Source organism: Pelophylax lessonae (assembly GCF_965119305.1).
Source record: "Pelophylax lessonae genome assembly, chromosome: 4".
In the NCBI taxonomy this organism is placed as follows: domain Eukaryota; kingdom Metazoa; phylum Chordata; class Amphibia; order Anura; family Ranidae; genus Pelophylax; species Pelophylax lessonae.
This window is the reverse complement of record NC_138771.1, coordinates 347,491,232-347,510,988: the sequence shown is the minus strand read 5'-3', so window position 1 is coordinate 347,510,988 and position 19,757 is coordinate 347,491,232.

Sequence of the window (19,757 nt, the reverse complement as noted above, 5' to 3'; positions counted from 1 at the left end):
TCATACAATGTACTAAAATGATCTAGGGTTACAAAGAACCCACGAATCAGGGGAGGGGGAGGGGGAAAAAAAGAAAAGGGAGAAGGGAGAAGGAGGAGGAGAAGAGGGGACCAACAGATGTGACTGAAGGGGCTCTCCAGATGATCTACTAGCTCTCTTCATTGTTGCCATCATGTATAAAAAAATATATATATATATATCAGAATAAGAAATGTGAACCCTATAAGGCAAACAATCAAATAATGGAATATGACATACCAACCTTACATTAATCGATTGCTTCTGACTATGCTACCGTTAAGACTTGCAATTGGTGTGGGTTGTGGTTGGTTTTGCATATACTATTGCATACTGTGCTGTCCTATTTATATATCCATCTTTGCCACTCACATTGCAGACATTTGCTCCCTGTGGGTTGGGGCGGTTTGTGGAGGGCAGTAACAGCTGACTACTTAACACCTTGCAAATGTAACAATGGCTCAGTAGCACTTTTTGGCTCTGAGGAAGTGGGCTATCCCACAAAATGTGTTAGCCTAGCCAGACATTTACGGACACCAGCATGTCATCCAGCACAGGGGCACCCTGGCTACTTTGGCCAGTTCCATTGTGTTACATGTGTGCAATCATCATTTGTTTGTGAGATTGGGGGCATCCCTGTCTAGTTCCATAGTTCCATTGTGGATATTAATCGGTTGAAGTAGATGTTATCTACTTTTATTTTTTCTTGTGGGTTATGGTAAAGAGATGTTATCCAAGACATCATATTCATTCCTAAACCAATGTTTGAGCAGGTGGCAAACATGTAGTCCCATGCAACTCTGTCGAAGGCCTTTTCTGCATCAGTATGTAGCACTACTCCCAAGGGAGCTGCTCGTTACGGGTCTCCCTGGGAAAGTAGAACAATCTGGCATTTTCCAAGTGTTTTTATCTCAGACAACGATCAGTCTAGTTTCTTTGGTTTTATGTTTTATTAGGAACTTGGATGGGATAAGGAATGAGTGGGATACTCCTACTGAACAAAACTATGCACAATAGACAGGGACGACTTGAGTAAATTCTAGTTAACGCTGGTTAACCTTGAAATTGAGCTAGTCATGGCTAGGCCGTTGGTTTCAGTCTGTCACGAGCTGTGACCCAGAACTGAAGTAATCCTCTGAGGTAATCTGTACTCTGAAGTAATCTGTACTCTGAAGCAATCTGTACTGTACTGCTGAACAACTTCAGGGCCCTTCCTGGCACCCCCTTTGTTCCTAATCTTCAGGGTCCACTACACGCCACTCGCTTTACTGTAACACTCTGAGTGAGCTGGCTCCTTAATCCCCTGACTTCTCTGGAGTAGTCCCCTCTCTTAGGCAGACCCCTAGGCAGATCCCTTGGTACTCACGATACTGTTTTTCCCAAAGTCCTCTGCCAAACAGCTCCACTGGTCAGCACACTGGATCCTCTGCAGCCCAGCTCCACTCCTGGTCCCTAGACCGACTGCCTGGACCACCTTCCTCATTCTTCAGGAGGAGAGACAGCTGTTCACCTCCTCTTGGGACTTTGCTCCTGCCAAAAGACACCCTGTCACATGCTCCCGCCCCATTTATTGCCAATCCCAGGATGCATTGCCACATGCTCTACAACTGGGATTGCCATGAAACAGAATGTGTCACTGGCTGGGTTTCCTCCACCGTCCAACAAGCTCCCTAATTGGATACTGTGGGGACACTCCCTCAGACCCAGTGAATCACACCTGGAAACATGTGACAGGCAAAACTAACAGATACGCTCCCCTGATAAGCAGCAGGAGCAAAATAGATGCTTTTACCTAGCATCTGCCTAGGGGGGTCCTACAAGTAGATAACAGTAGGTCTTCAAATTTGCTGAATGTGCTCTATGGATCAGGTTCAAAACTTTAATAATGTTGTCTCCGGACTCACTGCCTGGCATGAATCCCGCCTGCTCAGGTCCGATGACTTTATTAAGATGGGGTCTCAATCTGTTGGCTACAATTTTTGCCAAGGGTTTTAGGTCTATATTCAATAAAGATATGGGTCTTTAGTTGGAAAATTCAGTATCATCTTTGTCTGGCTTGGGACAGTAATGTATGCCATGAGAAAATTGTTAGTGATATCTTTATTTTTGCTTAATGAGTTGAATGTGTATTCAGGAGAGAGGTGAAAAGATTTTAGTATTGTGAAGTGAGGCCACCAGGCTTTCACCTAGTTTTAACTCTTTAATTGCAGTGGTAAGTTCCTCTGCAGGGATTGTTTTTTCCAGTTGTTCAGTATCGTTTCGGTGCAATGTAGGCATTTTATTTTGATCTAAATAGTCTTTAATGATCTGATCTCTTTCTCCATTTAGGTTTGCAGGTTTATGTTGCAGGGGTAAGTTGTATAATTTTGAAAAGTATTTGTGGAAGAATTCTGCTATTTTATCAGATTCATGTACAAGTTTACCATCTGCGTTATAAATGTGATGGATTTGAGCCTTTTTGGACTCTAGATAGATATTTTCCTCCGTTGTCTCCATGCTCATTATAGATACTCTTTTTAAAGTATAGGGAGCATTTTGTTTTAAGGTCTGAGATTTGTTGGAGGGCTTTGCTTTTGTCTATTTGCTCTTTTTCTAAATGGATTGATTACTGTATGTTGTGTTTCTAGTCTTGCTATGTTAGAAGATATTTTAGGTATTTTATTTATCTTTCTTTTTTTTGACTCGCCACTTAATTATTTCTTCTCTGATTACGCTTTTGTGGGCTTCCCAAATACCCCTACTGACAACATGTGATGTAACGCGAACAGGGGACGGAGCCTATTATTGAACACCGCTTCGCTGTCAGTTGCCTTAAGATTTCCTGCTTGTCCAGCCCACACAGCTTGATGTGCCTTGTATGTACTGTAAGTGTGATATATATTTTATGGAAATAAAACTTTTAAAAGGAGAGCATTAATATCTTACCTCTATCTTTCCCATATCTATACCGAGAGGGATCCAGGTTGCACAGAAGGAGTGCAAGGATCGGCATTACCTTGATCTATACCTATCTGTCGATACCAGGATTGCCTTTTATCCCTAAAGGGGAATTGCTAGTTCTGACCCGCTGGTGAAACAGGGGTCAGAACATGAGGCGAGCGGCCATCCATTTTTGGTGAAGTAGAGCACAAGCACTGGATTGCTTATGAGAGCACATTTTTCGCTATTTTGCACATTTTATCTGGGACATTTGCAATGGTTTAATGTTATTGGTCACATATTATGTTTAACTGTAATACTGATGTGCATGGTTAAATAGAGAAAAAACATAAAAATTAAGAGGGGAAAAGGGGTAAATTGAGTTCAAATAATCACCACTCCTATGGATAGAGTGAAGCAGTATCCACAGGGATGGTAAAATGCTGTAAAGTTGAGAGTAAATATTAAATAAAAATGTGTTAATATGTATTTGGGGTATAAGTGGGTGGCACGATTAATAGCATGAAGCTCAGTTCTTGGTGTTGTTAATTTACAATAGGCCCTAAGGTATTGGAGTCTGCAGCTACTCAATATGTATTAGTAAGTAATTTCTATGATTAAAACGACCTTGCTTAAAATATATGTATACTAAACATAGAAGATGTACTAAAGCTGAGGAGGAAAATTAACTAGCATGGTCACTTACATAAATTAGAACTTTTTTATATTCTACAATGGTTTAATATGTAAAAGTGGTAACCAAAATTTAAATGAATGTGCATCTCATTCTGCTCATTATAGGTAGGTAGAAATGTGTTCATTTTAATCTCTTGATAGGAAAAAATAAGACTATCAATTCATATAGCACTTGCATTTTTAATCTTACCAAAAAAGAAAGATATAATTCTGCGAGTTGGCATTTTGAGCATTCTATATGTAATGGATTATAGCTTTTTTTAGCCTACTTTCCTTCGCTTTTAAGAATGTGGAGTATAATTAAGCACATACTAATAACACCAACCCACAATTTTGATTTTTCTCCATGTTAATAGTTTGTGAATCATCACAGACAGTCAGTTGATGCAGTGTTGGAAACCTGGGTTCTATTCTTGCACAATAATATTACTACAAATTTTGGAGATGGATCAATCACAGTCTTTTTCAATCAGGGTGACTTGAGGTTACTTGTGGGGTGCCTTGACAAAATGCCTAAAAATTGCCCAAAAATGTAATAAAAGCCAGCGGGTGGATCAAGCCTACCATTTAGTTACACAAAGCGCAGGTTTTCGTTGTGCACTATTACAACCTTACAGCCAATGGCATCATAACAACTAATGATGCCACTGGTTGATAAGGAGGATGTTGGGCACCTGCACAGCATAATTGTTTGCCCCTCCTATGCCCCTCTCTATCAGCATTGGGGTCACATTAGCTGACTGAGCCTAGGTTCACACTGAGACCATTTTGAAATTGCGCGAGTTCAGCTGAACTTGCACGATTTTAAGCCAGCATTTCAGTCCGACTTGGGGAGTGATTTCACAGACATCTGTGCGGGTTTGCTTCCATCACTAACTGTAGATACAGGATGCTTTGAATCCAAACATGCACTGGCATGCTGCATCACAGAAGAGGCCATGATTAGGGTGTTTTCACCACTCTGGATCACACCTCCCTCATTACTATATCATTTTTCACTACCTTTCCATACAATCGAAATGAAATTGTACAGAGAATGTACAGTCAGATTGCATAGTGCTTGGGCAGCTTTATAAAAGTAACTAGGAGGGAGTGGACAGAGACACTCAGTTCTCAGGCATCGTTAACATAGCAGAAACTCAAATTCCCTTGTGTTCTGGACATTTGGAGCATTTTCGCTCGTCACCCATAGGGCAGCCAATTGTAATGTTCCGGTACCTTTGGTACCCTAAATTACACTTTCCACAAGTGTATGCGCCCCACCATTTACTTTTGGAAAGGTGCGCATACACCTTTAAGACTGGAGCTGTCATCACCCAGCGCCGGACTAGATGGCTATTTAAAGCGCCGGTTCTCACTCACATGTGTTCGTTCAAACACCTTACCTGGATGCTAACCTTGCTTGAAGCTTCCATGCTTGCAAGCTTACCTCGCTGACGGAACCTCGCTGCGCTGATCCCTGTATCCCGCTACTGGATCATCCGCCTCTCCTGAACCACCCTTCGGCTGTATCGCTAATAGTGCTAAGTACCCCGCAGGGGAATTCTCTATAAACTTATACTAAGCTTACACTATCTAGCTCTGCATAGTAAAGACTGTTTATCACATCTGCATAACTAGATTGCTAGCTCTTGAGACTACTGCTACTTTTCTGCACTGGGTTGATCTCTTTTGTATGTCCACCTGCTATTCTGTCATCTGCTACCATACAACATTGCTAAACCTTCCTGCATCCATCTGCTACTGTCTCACCTTCAAGTGTCTATCACCTACCACCTCCACTCAACCTATCCCTCAACCTTCATCATTGTGTTACCACATACATAAAGTCATTCTAGGAACCAGCTTGCTAATTGTGTGTATTTACTGGCTGAAATAAGACCTTCCACACATGATGAGTCATTGAGGTTGGGAATGGTATCTCAGCATATCTCTTACATGACTACTGATGTGGAACTATTTCTGCAGCTGAAAATCCACACCATATAAGAAACGCAGAAGTGTTACAGATTGAACGAACCAAAAAATGGATTCAGCAGAAATAACCACTCAGGTGACACAATTAAAACAGCAAGTATCTGCGTTAATACACGCACTTGCTTAATTAAAAGAAGACAATCAGGCTCTGTCGCAGCAGGTAATTAGACTGACACAACTTACCTCTGCTCAGTCCCCTGAACCCAAGATAAATCCCCCTTTGGTATTTACAGGCGATCGCAAAAAATTTCGCGAATTTAAAAACGCATGTGAGTTACTTTTTTTGCTAAAACCTCGTACCTACCTTACTGATCACATTAAGGTTTGTACTATTATTTCTTACCTATCAAGCGATCCTCGAGCCTGGGCAGATTCTCTTTTTGAGAAAAACGACCCGCTTCTCAACTCCTATGCCTTGTTCCTGGCAGAGCTCACTAGCCTATATGATGACCCCAATAGGCAGAGTACTGCTGATCTTCAGTTAAGATCCTTGAAACAAGGAAGGAGGCCTGTAGAAGACTTTGTCGCAGAGTTCAAGAGATGGACCCTTGATTCAGAATGGAATGATGCATCTCTGAAAACCCAATTTAGGCTTGGCCTATCAGAAGCCGTTAAGGACGAGCTCGCCCGAGCGGATCTGCCAAAAACCCTGGATGCACTAATACAACTCTGTATTACCATAGATAGAAGACTACAAGAAAGAAAGGCTGAAAAGATGGGAATGCCATTATCCGTTTCCTCTCGGAGTCTGGCCGTTGACCCCGTTCCTATGGAGATAGGAACCATACGCCCACCGCTATCAACTATGGAAAAAGCCAAAAGATGAAATGAAAATCTCTGCTTGTACTGTGCATCCCCGGATCACAAGATAAACGTCTGTCCCCTAGTCAACAAAAAGAAGGGTGAGTGTTCACATGTCTCCCTAGGAGGATTGACAACTTCATTCACTAACCCCTACATTTCTGTTTTTTTGACATTACAGTGGGACCAGAACAGGATTACTACTAAGGCCATGATTGACACAGGATCTTGTGGAAATTATATGGATATATGTTTTGCTGCTTTAAATAAAATTCCTATTATTTCTAAACTCAAACCTGTCTCAGTAAGTCTTATTACCGGTGTTCCGTTATCCTCTGGTCCGATCACCGATCAGACACAAGCACTTCTAGTCACTATTAACGAGTCTCATAGGGAGACTTCTACCTTCGATTTAATACCATCACCCCACTTTCCCATTGTGTTGGGACTTCCCTGGTTGCACACACACCAACCAACCATAGATTGGAAGAAACGGTCCTTGACCTTCCCTTCTTGTTATTGCGAGGAAACGTGTAACCTCCCGTTTTCCGGGAAGATTCTGTCTGTGGTGACAGATGAGATTGCACCACTATGTTATCAGGATCTTTCTGAGGTTTTTCTTGAGAAAAATGCTCAAGCATTACCTCCTCATCGAGACTATGATTGTAGCATTGATCTACTCCCAAATAGCAAATTGCCGTTCGGTCATGTTTATCCTCTTTCACAGGATGAACTTGCCCATCTCAAAACCTATTTGGATGAGAACTTGGAAAAAGGTTTTATTAGACCTTCCACTTCTTCCACAGCAGCAGGACTCTTTTTTGTTCGCAATAAAGATTCAAGTCTCAGACCTATCATCGACTACAGGAAATTGAATGCTATCACAATAAAAGATCGCTATCCTCTACCGCTTATCCCTGAGCTCATTGAGCAGGTGCGTGGAGCTACCTATTTTTCAAAATTAGACCTGAAAGGAGCATACAATCTCATTCGAATCCGTGATGGGCACGATTGGAAGACTGCATTCAGAACTAGATACGGATTGTTCGAATATCTTGTGATGCCATTCGGCCTATGCAATGCCCCTGCAGTTTTCCAACGATTTATAAACGATATTTTTAAAGACTTACTAGATGTCTGTGTTGTGGTATATCTGGACGATATACTTATATATTCACGGACCCTGTCTGAACACATAAGACATGTAAGACTTGTATTATCGAGATTGCTTGCACATAATCTTTATGTGAAGCTGAAGAAATGCTTGTTCCATAAAGATGAGGTACTCTTTCTAGGCTACATCATATCCAAAACAGGAATCGAGATGGACATAAGTAAAATATCCTGCATTCAGGATTGGCCTACACCAACTACACGCAAGGCGCTACAGCGATTCCTGGGATTTGCAAATTTCTACAGGAAGTTCATAAAAAACTTTTCTGCTATTGTGAGACCCCTCACACAGCTCACTAGCATAAAAATACCATTTAAATGGTCAGAAGAAGCAAATAAGGCTTTCCACTTGTTAAAGACAAGGTTTACTTCCGCTCCCATATTACGCCATCCAGACCCATCCCTCCAATACATTCTGGAGGTAGATGCGTCAAACATGGCAGTAGGAGCAATACTCTCCCAACGACCTACCCACACTTCACCACTTCATCCAGTCGCTTTTTTTTCTAAATCCCTGAGCAGTCCCGAGATAAATTACCCCGTGGGTGAAAAGGAACTGCTTGCTATAAAATTGGCTCTGGAGAATTGGCGACATTTACTCGAAGGCACCCAACTACCAATAATTATATACACAGACCATAAAAACCTCCAAAATCTTCAGACTAGCAAAACTCTCTCGCATCGACAGGTACGATGGTCACTATTCTTTCTAAGGTTTAACTTCCTAGTGACCTACACACCTGCAGATAAGAACAAAAAGGCGGATGCACTATCACGACTAACTGAAGAAAACTACTTTGAAATCCCTTCCGTTCCTATAATACCTCACAAACGCATTATTGGAGTTGTCCGTTCCTTAAAGGAAGAGGTTCTGCATGGTATAAGTTTGGATTCACCCCCACCACAACTCAATACTGATGCAGAAGGCTTCCTCTACTACAACGACAAACTTTACATACCACCTACCCTACGCACCAAGATCTTGGAATTATCGCATGATGTGCCTATGGCAGGACATATGGGTATGACAAAGACTTTCAATTTGATTTCTCGACAATTCTGGTGGCCTGACATGAAAACATCTATACAAAAATTCGTCTCTTCATGCAATGTCTGTGCCAGGTCCAAAATTGACACTACGAGACCATCCGGTCTACTATGCAGTCTACCAATACCCCAAACTCCATGGGAGGTTTTGTCATTGGACTTCATCGTAGAATTGCCTCCTTCCAAAGGATTTAATACCATCTTGGTGTCAGTGGACCATCTGACAAAGATGGCACATTTCATTGCTATTCGTAGACTACCTTCGTCCAAACAAACGGCAGAACTCCTGATGAAACATGTCTTCAGATTACATGGTATCCCAAAAACTCTTCTGTCTGACCGTGGATCCCAATTTATTTCTAAATTCTGGCAAGAACTATGTCACATACTACGGATTGAGCGGAAGCTCACTTCTCCTTACCATCCGCAGACCAACGGACAGACTGAAAGAGTCAACCAATGCATCGAGCAGTATTTACGTTGTTACACTTCTTACCAACAGGATGATTGGTTGGATCTTCTCCCCCTGGCAGAATTTGCCTACAACAATGCAACTCACAGTACAACCAAGCAGAGTCCGTTCTACTTTAACTATGGGTTCCATCCCTCTATTCTCCCTCCACGCATCCTTCCTTCAAATAACCCAGTAGCCTCAGACTATTTTACCCAAATAAAGGATTCTCTGGGTTTACTAAATACTACCATTGCACACGCTCACAGTCAACAAAAGAAGTACTATGATCTTCGTAGAAGACCTTCTCCACAGTATACTATCGGGGACCTCGTTTGGCTCTCAACAAAAAACTTGAGACTGAAGATCCCTAGCAAAAAGCTTGGACCTCTGTTCTTGGGACCTTTCCCAATCAAGAAACTTATTGGAAAAGCTGCAGTGCAGCTTACATTGCCAATGGACCTAAAAATCCATCCCATTTTCCATGTGTCGCTACTAAAACCCCATGTTCCGGACCAAGGAATAAGGCCTAATATTCCACCTCCCCCTCCTGCCTCCTGTACAAGTTGAAGGTGGAGAAGAATACGAGATAAAAGAGATTCTGGATTCTCGTATCTACAGAAGAAGACTTCAGTACTTGGTTAGATGGAAGAACTATGGGCCCCAAGACGACACCTGGCTAAACACCTCTGACATACATGCCCCTAGATTAATCCGCAATTTTCATGCGAGATACCCAGACAAACCAGCTCCAGAGGCCTTCAGGAGCAGGCCTTAAGGGGGGGGGGGTATTGTAATGTTCCGGTACCTTTGGTACCCTAAATTACACTTTCCACAAGTGTATGCGCCCCACCATTTACTTTTGGAAAGGTGCGCATACACCTTTAAGACTGGAGCTGTCATCACCCAGCGCCGGACTAGATGGCTATTTAAAGCGCCGGTTCTCACTCACATGTGTTCGTTCAAACACCTTACCTGGATGCTAACCTTGCTTGAAGCTTCCATGCTTGCAAGCTTACCTCGCTGACGGAACCTCGCTGCGCTGATCCCTGTATCCCGCTACTGGATCATCCGCCTCTCCTGAACCACCCTTCGGCTGTATCGCTAATAGTGCTAAGTACCCCGCAGGGGAATTCTCTATAAACTTATACTAAGCTTACACTATCTAGCTCTGCATAGTAAAGACTGTTTATCACATCTGCATAACTAGATTGCTAGCTCTTGCGACTACTGCTACTTTTCTGCACTGGGTTGATCTCTTTTGTATGTCCACCTGCTATTCTGTCATCTGCTACCATACAACATTGCTAAACCTTCCTGCATCCATCTGCTACTGTCTCACCTTCAAGTGTCTATCACCTACCACCTCCACTCAACCTATCCCTCAACCTTCATCATTGTGTTACCACATACATAAAGTCATTCTAGGAACCAGCTTGCTAATTGTGTGTATTTACTGGCTGAAATAAGACCTTCCACACATGATGAGTCATTGAGGTTGGGAATGGTATCTAAACATATCTCTTACATGACTACTGACGTGGAACTATTTCTGCAGCTGAAAATCCACACCATATAAGAAACGCAGAAGTGTTACACCAATTCACTTAATTGGGCTGCCCAATGCGTGATAATCACCCCATAGAAGCTCTAGAACTTTTTTGGAGTAGAGCGTGGTGCGCTTTTTACCATGTTTTTGGTTGCATTTGTATTGCCTTTGTCACATGGCAAATGTACACCTGCGACACGTAAAACACAGCCCATTGTTTTCAATACACGTGGCTTATGGGACATTTTGGTGTGTTGCAGTTTGGAAATTGTTTATTGTGCGTTTTGCTATGTTTGATGCTTGTCGTGGCAAAATGTGTGTTTTTAGGTGCTGTTAACAATTAATGGGAAAAAGTGTGACTATTTAAAGCGTAACTCCACTTTTGTTGAGAAAAAAACATTGCCCTCTGGGTGCTCTATGTACATTACAAGGATTTTAACAAACTTTGTTGCAGGTTCATTCCTTTTGTTATTCTGAAGACATCATTGTTTGTTCCTCTGTGCCTCTGTGCTGAGTGGGTCAAATAAGAGTGGTTTCATAATTATCTATTAGCTGTGGCAGCTGCAGAGAACTAATGAGGAAATCTGCTGGGCCTGCATCCCTTTAGATGTGTTCCAATTGGGAGTATCACTCCAAAAATGACATTTATGTTGCAGGGGATGCCTGAAATCTGACTTGTATCTTAGTGCAGACTTCTGGGAAAATTGGTGAGCCAATGACACAAGCAGGAAATGATGTTTCTGGGGTGTGGTCAGTACACATTCTGTGTACAGAACACCTCCAGGTAGCCATATTGCATTGGATTTTCAGAAAATTACAACAGCTGCAGATTAAAAAGGAAAGGTAATTTCTAATAACATTCAATTACAATATGATTTGTGTCGCAATTGTATACACTATAGTGTTTTTCTTTATTTGCTGATTTTTTTTTCCCCACGAAAGTGGAGTTTCCCACTTAATTTAAGGTGTACAAAGGTGGCCATACGCTATACAGTCTGATTGTACAATCTCTGTACAATCTCTGTTAGATGTACCAGAACAGGAGGAGACACCATCTATCTATTCACTTGGTATGCAATCAGGCAAATCTTTCCACCACATAGTTGATGGTAGATCTAAAGGAGATTGTACAATCATATTTTTTTAGTGTATGGTAAGCTTTACATACTTCGAGCACCCTTATCCTAGTTTAAATCTATATAGGTTGTTATCAGATCTCTCAGCAACTGCACCAAATGAGTGACCTACAGTATGCAGGATGAAAGTAATGCTGAGTACTTAATGAGAACCGGCAATGTACTGAAAATGCATGAACCGGCAGAGATGGGTGGGGGCCATCTCCTAGAGGGGGGAGGGCAGGGTGAGGTAATGAGGTCAGCTATGAACTCCTTCCTGTGTCTTAGAAGTCAGCTGGTGAACTACTTCATGTGTCTTAATGGTTTTCACAGCCTAAGGGCAGTCCAGGAAGTAATGTAGACACTTTCCATAGATCAAACTGAATGCTGAGGTAAGGACTGGTCTAGGAAGAATAGAAAACTTTTTCTTTTTTTGCAAAATTAGTACGTTAATGCTATACTGGTACACAGGGGAGCTGGAATTAAAAAAAATAAAAAAGAGGTGAACTTAGCCTCTAAATTTTTATGAAATTGTTGAAATATATATGACATTTTAGAGCCTAAGTTTTCATATACTTTTGTATACACCCCATTTTATGAACTAAAATATTAGCTGACATTCAAAACTATTTATTTCATTAACTCAGTTCTTGAATTGTGTGAATCTTTTATCTGGGTGGCTGGTGGCTGATAAAACAGTCTCTTAGAGTGAGTCTAATCCAGATAACTTCCCAGTAAAAAAAAAAAAAAAAAAAATGAATGCATTAATTATATCAACTGTAACTGCTTGAATTTAGTATTTGAAAGAAGTACAGAGAGAGCAAGACCTAGAAAAAGACTTGCACAAAGTATTAAAACATTAAATTAAGATCTTGTAGTATTTATTCACTTACATTCTTATTCATATGTCTTGAAAAGGCAGTTAGTTCATTTGCAGTCCAACATAACTCATTTTATTTGGAAAAGGAAAATGCCTTGCATAAAAATCACATACTGTATTAGCTGGGTCAAAAAAGCAGTGAGTCTCTTGACTTACAGATATTATTCAATACTACATGACATTTACACTTAGTTTTCATCTCTTGGAAAAGATCCTGAAATCAGAGACTGATTATTTAACCACTTCCATACCGGGCCATAGTCAAATGACACCAGCAGGAAGTGCTCCTATGACAGCCGCTCGCTCTCGCCACTACTGCGCGTCCATGGGGGCATGCAGCGCGGCGATCAGGGATAAGGCTCGTCCCTCGGACAGAGCCCATCCCCGATCAAGGTAAACAGCCAAAGAAAATTGGCTGTTTACCACGTGATGGGCTGTGTCCAATCACAGCCGGTCACATGAACGGCTCCAGCGCGAGCCGCTCGTTCTCTCCGCAATGCGCGCAGCGGGTTGATCGGGAACGAGGCTCATCCCTCGGACAGAGCCCATCCCTGATCTAGGTAAAGAGCCAGTGAAATTGGCTTTTTACCACGTGACCGGCTGTGTCCAATCACAGTTGGTCACAAATCTCAACAAAGATGTGGTAACTCACTGTTACCAGGTTCTCCTCCTCACACACCAATCCAATGTGAGGAGGAGATCTGGAAACAGTGAGTTACCACTATGCTGTGAATGCTACTGTGCCCTGATTGCCTGATTGCCCCCACCAAATAAAGAGGACCTGTACCGGAGTACCTGTCACCTGCCCATCAGCGTACCCGAGTACCTGTCTGCTGCCCATTAGAGTACCCAAGTACCTGTCCCCTGCCCATCAGAGTACCCGAGTGCCTGTCACCTACCCATCAGAGTACCCGAGTACCTGTCACCTGCCTATCGGAGTACCCGAGTACCTTCAACCTGCTCATCAGAGTACCTTCCATCTGAAGTACCCGAGTACTTGCCATCTGCTCATCAGTACCCGAGTACCAGTCACCTGCCTGTCACCTGCCCATCAGAGTACCCGAGTACCTGTCACCTGCCTATCGGAGTACGTGAGTACCTTCCACCTGCTCATCAGAGTACCTGCCACCTGAAGTACCCGAGTACTTGCCACCTGCTCATCAGTACTCGAGTACCTATCACCTGCCTGTCACCTGCCCATCAGAGTACCCGAGTACCTGTCACCTGCCTATCAGAGTACCTAAGTACCTTCCACCTGCCTATCAGAGTACCCGAGTACCTTCCATCTGCTCATCAGAGTACCTGCCACCTGAAGTACCCCGAGTACTTGCCGCCTGCTCATCAGTACCTGAGTACCTATCACCAGCCTGTCACCTGCCCATCAGAGCACCCGAGTACCTGTCACCTGCCTATTGGAGTACCAGAATACCTGCCACCTGCCTATCAGAGTACCCAAGTACCTTCCACCCGCTCATCAGAGTAACTGCCGCCTGCCTATCAAAGTACCCAAGTACCTTCCACCTGCTCATCAGTACCAGAGTACCTGTCACCTGCCTGTCACCTGCCCAGCAGAGTACCTGAGTTCCTGTCACCCTTCATACAGCCACCATGTCCAAGTCCAAAAAAGTTTTTACTGCCGAAGAGGCATATCAACTTCTAACCCTGATGGATGAGAGCAGCAGGGAGCTCTCACTGTCCGATTCAGAAAACGGTTCAGAATCCGAGCCCTTTGAAGGCTTTACATCACGGACCGAAACGGAGGAGGAAGAAGCTTGGCCTAAAAGACGTCACACTGAAAACCAGGCAGACACCAGCAGCGCCAATGGCCACTAGGCAAACGCCAACGGCGCTAGACCCCAGGAGGAAAGGCCCAGTACAAGCACTGGAATTTCACACCAGCCCCAAAGAAGCAGAGCCCAAATGCAGCTTCCGGATGCCTTGGCAAACCCATTGTGGCTGCCTTCTAGCTCTGGGTCAGCTACAACCCCCCCCCCCTTCACAGCACAGCCTGGTTTGCAGGTCAACACCCAAAATTTTGTTCTGATTGATTTTTTAAATGTATTTTTCCCTATTGAGTTCCTTCAAGGCACCGTGGACCAATCAAATCTTTTTGCCCAACAGTTCATAGAGAACAACCCCACCTCATATCATGCCCGTCCTTTTAAATGGAGACCCCTAACATTAGAAGAGCTAAAAGTGTTTTTGGGCCTTACCATCAATATGGGGCTTACAAAAAAAAAAAAAAAAACGAGTTGCATTCCTATTGGTCCACCAAACCCATCCACCATATGCCAATGTATTCATCGGTCATGTCCAGGTTCCACTATGACATTATAATGCGTTTCCTGCATTTCAACGATAACTCGCAGTGCCCTCCCCGAGATGATCCAGATTTTGATAAACTCTATAAAATTTGCCCCCTAATTGATTTCTTTTCTGAGTGGTTTCCCAAAGTTTATGTCCCTGACCAAAACATCGCCGTGGACAAATCACTGGTCCATTTCACAGGCCGGCTGGGATTTAAGCAGTACATTCCAAGCAAGAGGGCTAGGTATGGCTTAAAGCTAAACAAGCTATGTGAAAGCAACACTGGGTATGTGTACGCCTTTTGCGTGTACGAAGGCGTACACATACCCAGTGTTGCTTTCACATAGCTTGTTTAGCTTTAAGCCATACCTAGCCCTCTTGCTTGGAATGTACTGCTTAAATCCCAGCCGGCCTGTGAAATGGACCAGTGATTTGTCCACGGTGATGTTTTGGTCAGGAACATAAACTTTGGGAAACCACTCAGAAAAGAAATCAATTAGGGGGCAAATTTTATAGAGTTTATCAAAATCTGGATCATCTCGGGGAGGGCACTGCGAGAGACTCCCAGCTCCAGCCCCCTGAGTGCCCAACGTTCATGGGAATAAGTGGAAAAATTGTCTGGGACCTAGCCTTCCCACTGTTGCAAAAGGAGTACCACATTTATATGGACAACTATTATACCAGTTTGCCCCTTTTCTGCCACCTGTTCCTGAAGAAACCTTGGCCTGCAGTACATTAAGAAAGAAACGGAAGGGCTTCCTGCAGTGTCTTGTCACCACTCAATTAAAAAACAGGGAATCTGCAAGCCTTAGGAACGAGGAAGTGTTGGCTTTGAAGTGGAGGGATAGTAAGGACGATTACATCATGTCCACCATCCAAGATGACACCTCAATGGAGCTTCAAAGAAGACGCGGTCCCGTTCGAAAGCCTGTTTGTATCCACGAGTAAAATAAGTACATGGGGGGGGTGGATTTAAATGATCAAATGCTGCAGCCCTATCTCCCGACACGTCTCTCTTTTGGTACAAAAAAGTTGCAATTTACTTTTTCCATTTGGCCATTTACAACGCATATGTCACCTATCAAAAATCAACAATAACACAAATCCCCTTCCTCCAGTTTATTGAAGAGATTGCCACTGCCCTGATTTACCAGCAAGGATCCCCCCCAGAAAGAATTAGTTCCGATTGTGTCAGCAGACTTCATGAGCACCATTTCCCTTACCATATCCCACCATCAGAAACTGGAAGAAGATGCCAAAAAAAGTGTTGGGTGTGTAGCAAAAGAGGAATTAGGAAAGACACAATTTTTCATTGTCCCCAATGTCCCTCCCAACCTGGCCTATGCATCAGAGATTGCTTCAAACTCTATCACACTGCCCTAAACGTTTAGCCCATATTTCAATCAGACTGCCATTTCCCCTTTTTCAATTTCTGTGCTGAATATTTTCCTGCTGCCTCAACCAACCATATCATTGCCTTCCATGTGAACCAACCCTGGCCTGTATATCGACTATGCCTCTGCCTGCCGTCTGCATTGTTTACCCGCCACATTTCTGCCTTTCACGTGAACTGACCCTGGACTGTTTATTGATTATGCCTTAGCCTACCGTCTATTTCTGCCTTTTACCTGCACTGACCTCGGCCTGTTATGACCACTTAGACATTTTCTGCCTGCCACTTAGACTGATATTTCACCCTGCTACTCTAGTAGTGGGATTCAAAACGACACAGGGGTCTCACTTTTGTGAGGGGCTTCAGAATAGTGTTCTGATATGAGAAAACCAGTTTTTGGTTTTCTCTGGGTTTTGTAATCTCGGAACAGGGTCTGGAGGCTTCAAAGCAATTTGGGTGGGAGAAGCCCTAAGCTTGATGGTCCTGCCTGGACCAATACTTTGGCTGTGCTGATCATATCCCTGCCTGCACTGACCCAGGACTTTTTATGGAACATGTGCCTGTTGCCTGGACCAATACTTGGGCTGTACTGACCATATCTCTGCCTGCTGCCTGTACCAATTATGGACAGTATTCCTGCCTGCTGCATGGACAATCCTTTTACTGATGCTGTCTAAGTTCCTGCCTGCTGCTTGGACCACTGCACTGGTAAAACCACAGGTAATCTTTTGTTTATCCTTTGCTCAGCAGAATGTATTTTGGTATGTATTATGCTATGTGTTAGGGGCCTTCCTCAATGTGATAGGTTGTCAGGAATTTATTTGTGTGATATATGTCCCTAGGACGCATGATGGTGCTCCTTGGGTGTTGGGCCCCTCTATATGGCTAGGCTGTGAAAAAGTCTCACACATGTGGTATTGCCATACTCAGGAGGAGTAGCAGAATGTATTTTGGGGTGTCATTTTTGCTATTTACATGCTATGTGTTAGAAATATCCTATAAATTGACAACTTTGTGTAAAAAAAAAGTTTTCCAAAAACTTGTTGGAAAAAATGACACCTTCAAAAGACCCATAATGCCTAATAGAATATACGTTGGAGTGTTTGCTATGTACATGCTATGTGTTAGAAATATCCTATAAATTGACAACTTTGTGTATAAAAAATTTGTTTTCATTTATCTCCACATTTTCCAAAAACTTGTGGAAAAAAGTGACATGTTCAAAAGACTCATAATGCATCATAGAATATACGTTGGAGTGTTTTCTTTCCAAAATAGGGTCATTTTGTGGGCGTTTCCATTGTATTGGTTCTCTAGGGCCTTCAAAAGTGTGATAGGTAGTAAGAAAGTTATTTGTGTATCTATGCTCCTAGAAAGCCTGAAGGTGCTACTTAGATGTTAAGTCTCCTTTTGTGGCCAGGCTGTGTAAAAGTCTCACACATGTGGTATCACCATACTCAGGAGGAGTAGCAGAATGTATTTTAGGGTGTCATTTTTGCTGTGTACATGCTATGTGTTAGAAATAGCTTATAAATTTACAACTTTGTGGGAAAAAAAAGAAAAAAAATTGTTTCTTAATTTTCCCAAGAATTTTGGGAAAAAATTACAACTTTAAAAACTCACCATGCCTCTTACTAAATACCTTGGACTGTCTACTTTACAAAAAGGGGTCATTTGTACTGTCCTGACATTTCAGAAGAAGGAGATAGGCCGTCAGTACATCAGGTGTGAACAATTTTCAGTAATCGGTACCATAGCTTCTAGACTCAATAACTTTCACACAGACTAAATAATATACACTAATTTGAGCCCAAATGTATGAAGAAAAAATTATTTTTTGCAAAATTTTATAATAGAAACTAAAAAAAAGTGTTTTTTTTTCAAAATTTTTGCTTTTTATTTGCTTATATCATGAAAAAAAAAAAAACTGTTGTGATCAAATATCACCAAAAGAAAGCTCTATTTGTGTGAAAAAAAAAAAAAAAAAATGTTGTTTGGTTACAGTGTAGCATGACTGAGCAATTGTCATTCAAAGTGTGAGAGTGCTGAAAGCTGAAAATTGGTCTGGGAAGGAAGGGGGTGTAACTGCTCTGTATGGAAGTGGTTAATATATTTAGTTACAGTAGGAAACTATTATTCTATTGTGTCCATAAACAAAGTCTTAAAACTACACTTGCTTTTGGACCATATGTACACTAACTGTAACTTTAACCCAGGTTGTTCCTACACTGATTGTAAAAGCTGGAAAAAATAATTTAATTCAATTTTTTCATTATTTTGAAGAAGATTGGAGTTGCTTTATTAAAGTCCCTGAAGGGTCATGATGCTCTCTCCAAAGAATTTAAACATTTGCTTAAATTGACCTTTGTGCTATAGGTTTCGCTCACAAAGCACTTTTTGTTTGTTGATGAATGAGTTTGATCATTTCATATTTCTAGAATGAATATTTTGTTTTCATGTCACTTTAATTTAATATTTCTAGAATGATTTTTTTTGTTTTCATGTTGTTTTTATTTCATGTAATCACTCCACCTGACCATTGAACTACTCTTTTCAGTAAAAAAAAGTCAGAACCTTAAATGAATTCCAAAATAAATAGGCATTTGACTTTCATGCAAATGTAAGCTGCCAATGAGCAAAGACATGGGAAGGTTCCCTCTCAATTTGTAATTCTCAATTAAAAAAAAAAAATGAAAGATCTATTACAGTGGGTACGGAAAGTATTCAGACCCCCTTAAATTTTTCACTCTTTGTTATATTGCAGCCATTTACTAAAATCATTTAGGTTCATTCTTCTTCCTCATGAATGTACACATAGCACCCCATACTGACAGAAAAACACAGAATTGTTGACATTGTTGCAGATTTATTAAAAAAGAAAAACTGAAATATCACATGGTCCTAAGTATTCAGATCTGGCCAAGGTTACAAAAAGATTTCTGCTGCACTTAAGGTTCCTAAGAGCACAGTGGCCTCCATAATCCTCAAATGGAAGACGTTTGGGACGACCAGAACCCTTCCTAGAGCTGGCCGTCCGGCCAAACTGAGCTATTGGGGGAGAAGAGCCTTGGTGAGAGAGGTAAAGAAGAACCCAAAGATCACTGTGCCTGAGCTCCAGAGATGCAGTCAGGAGATGGGAGAAAGTTGTAGAAAGTCAACCATCACTGCAGCCCTCCACCAGTCGGGGCTTTATGGCAGAGTGGCCCGACGGAAGCCTCTCCTCAGTGTAAGACACATGAAAGCCCGCATGGAGTTTGCTAAAAAAAACACCTGAAGGACTCCGAGATGGTGAGAAATAAGATTCTCTGGTCTGATGAGACCAAAATAGAACTTTTTGGCCTTAATTCTAAGCGGTATGTGTGGAGAAAACCAGGCACTGCTCATCACCTGTCCAATACAGTCCCAACAGTGAAGCATGGTGGTGGCAGCAT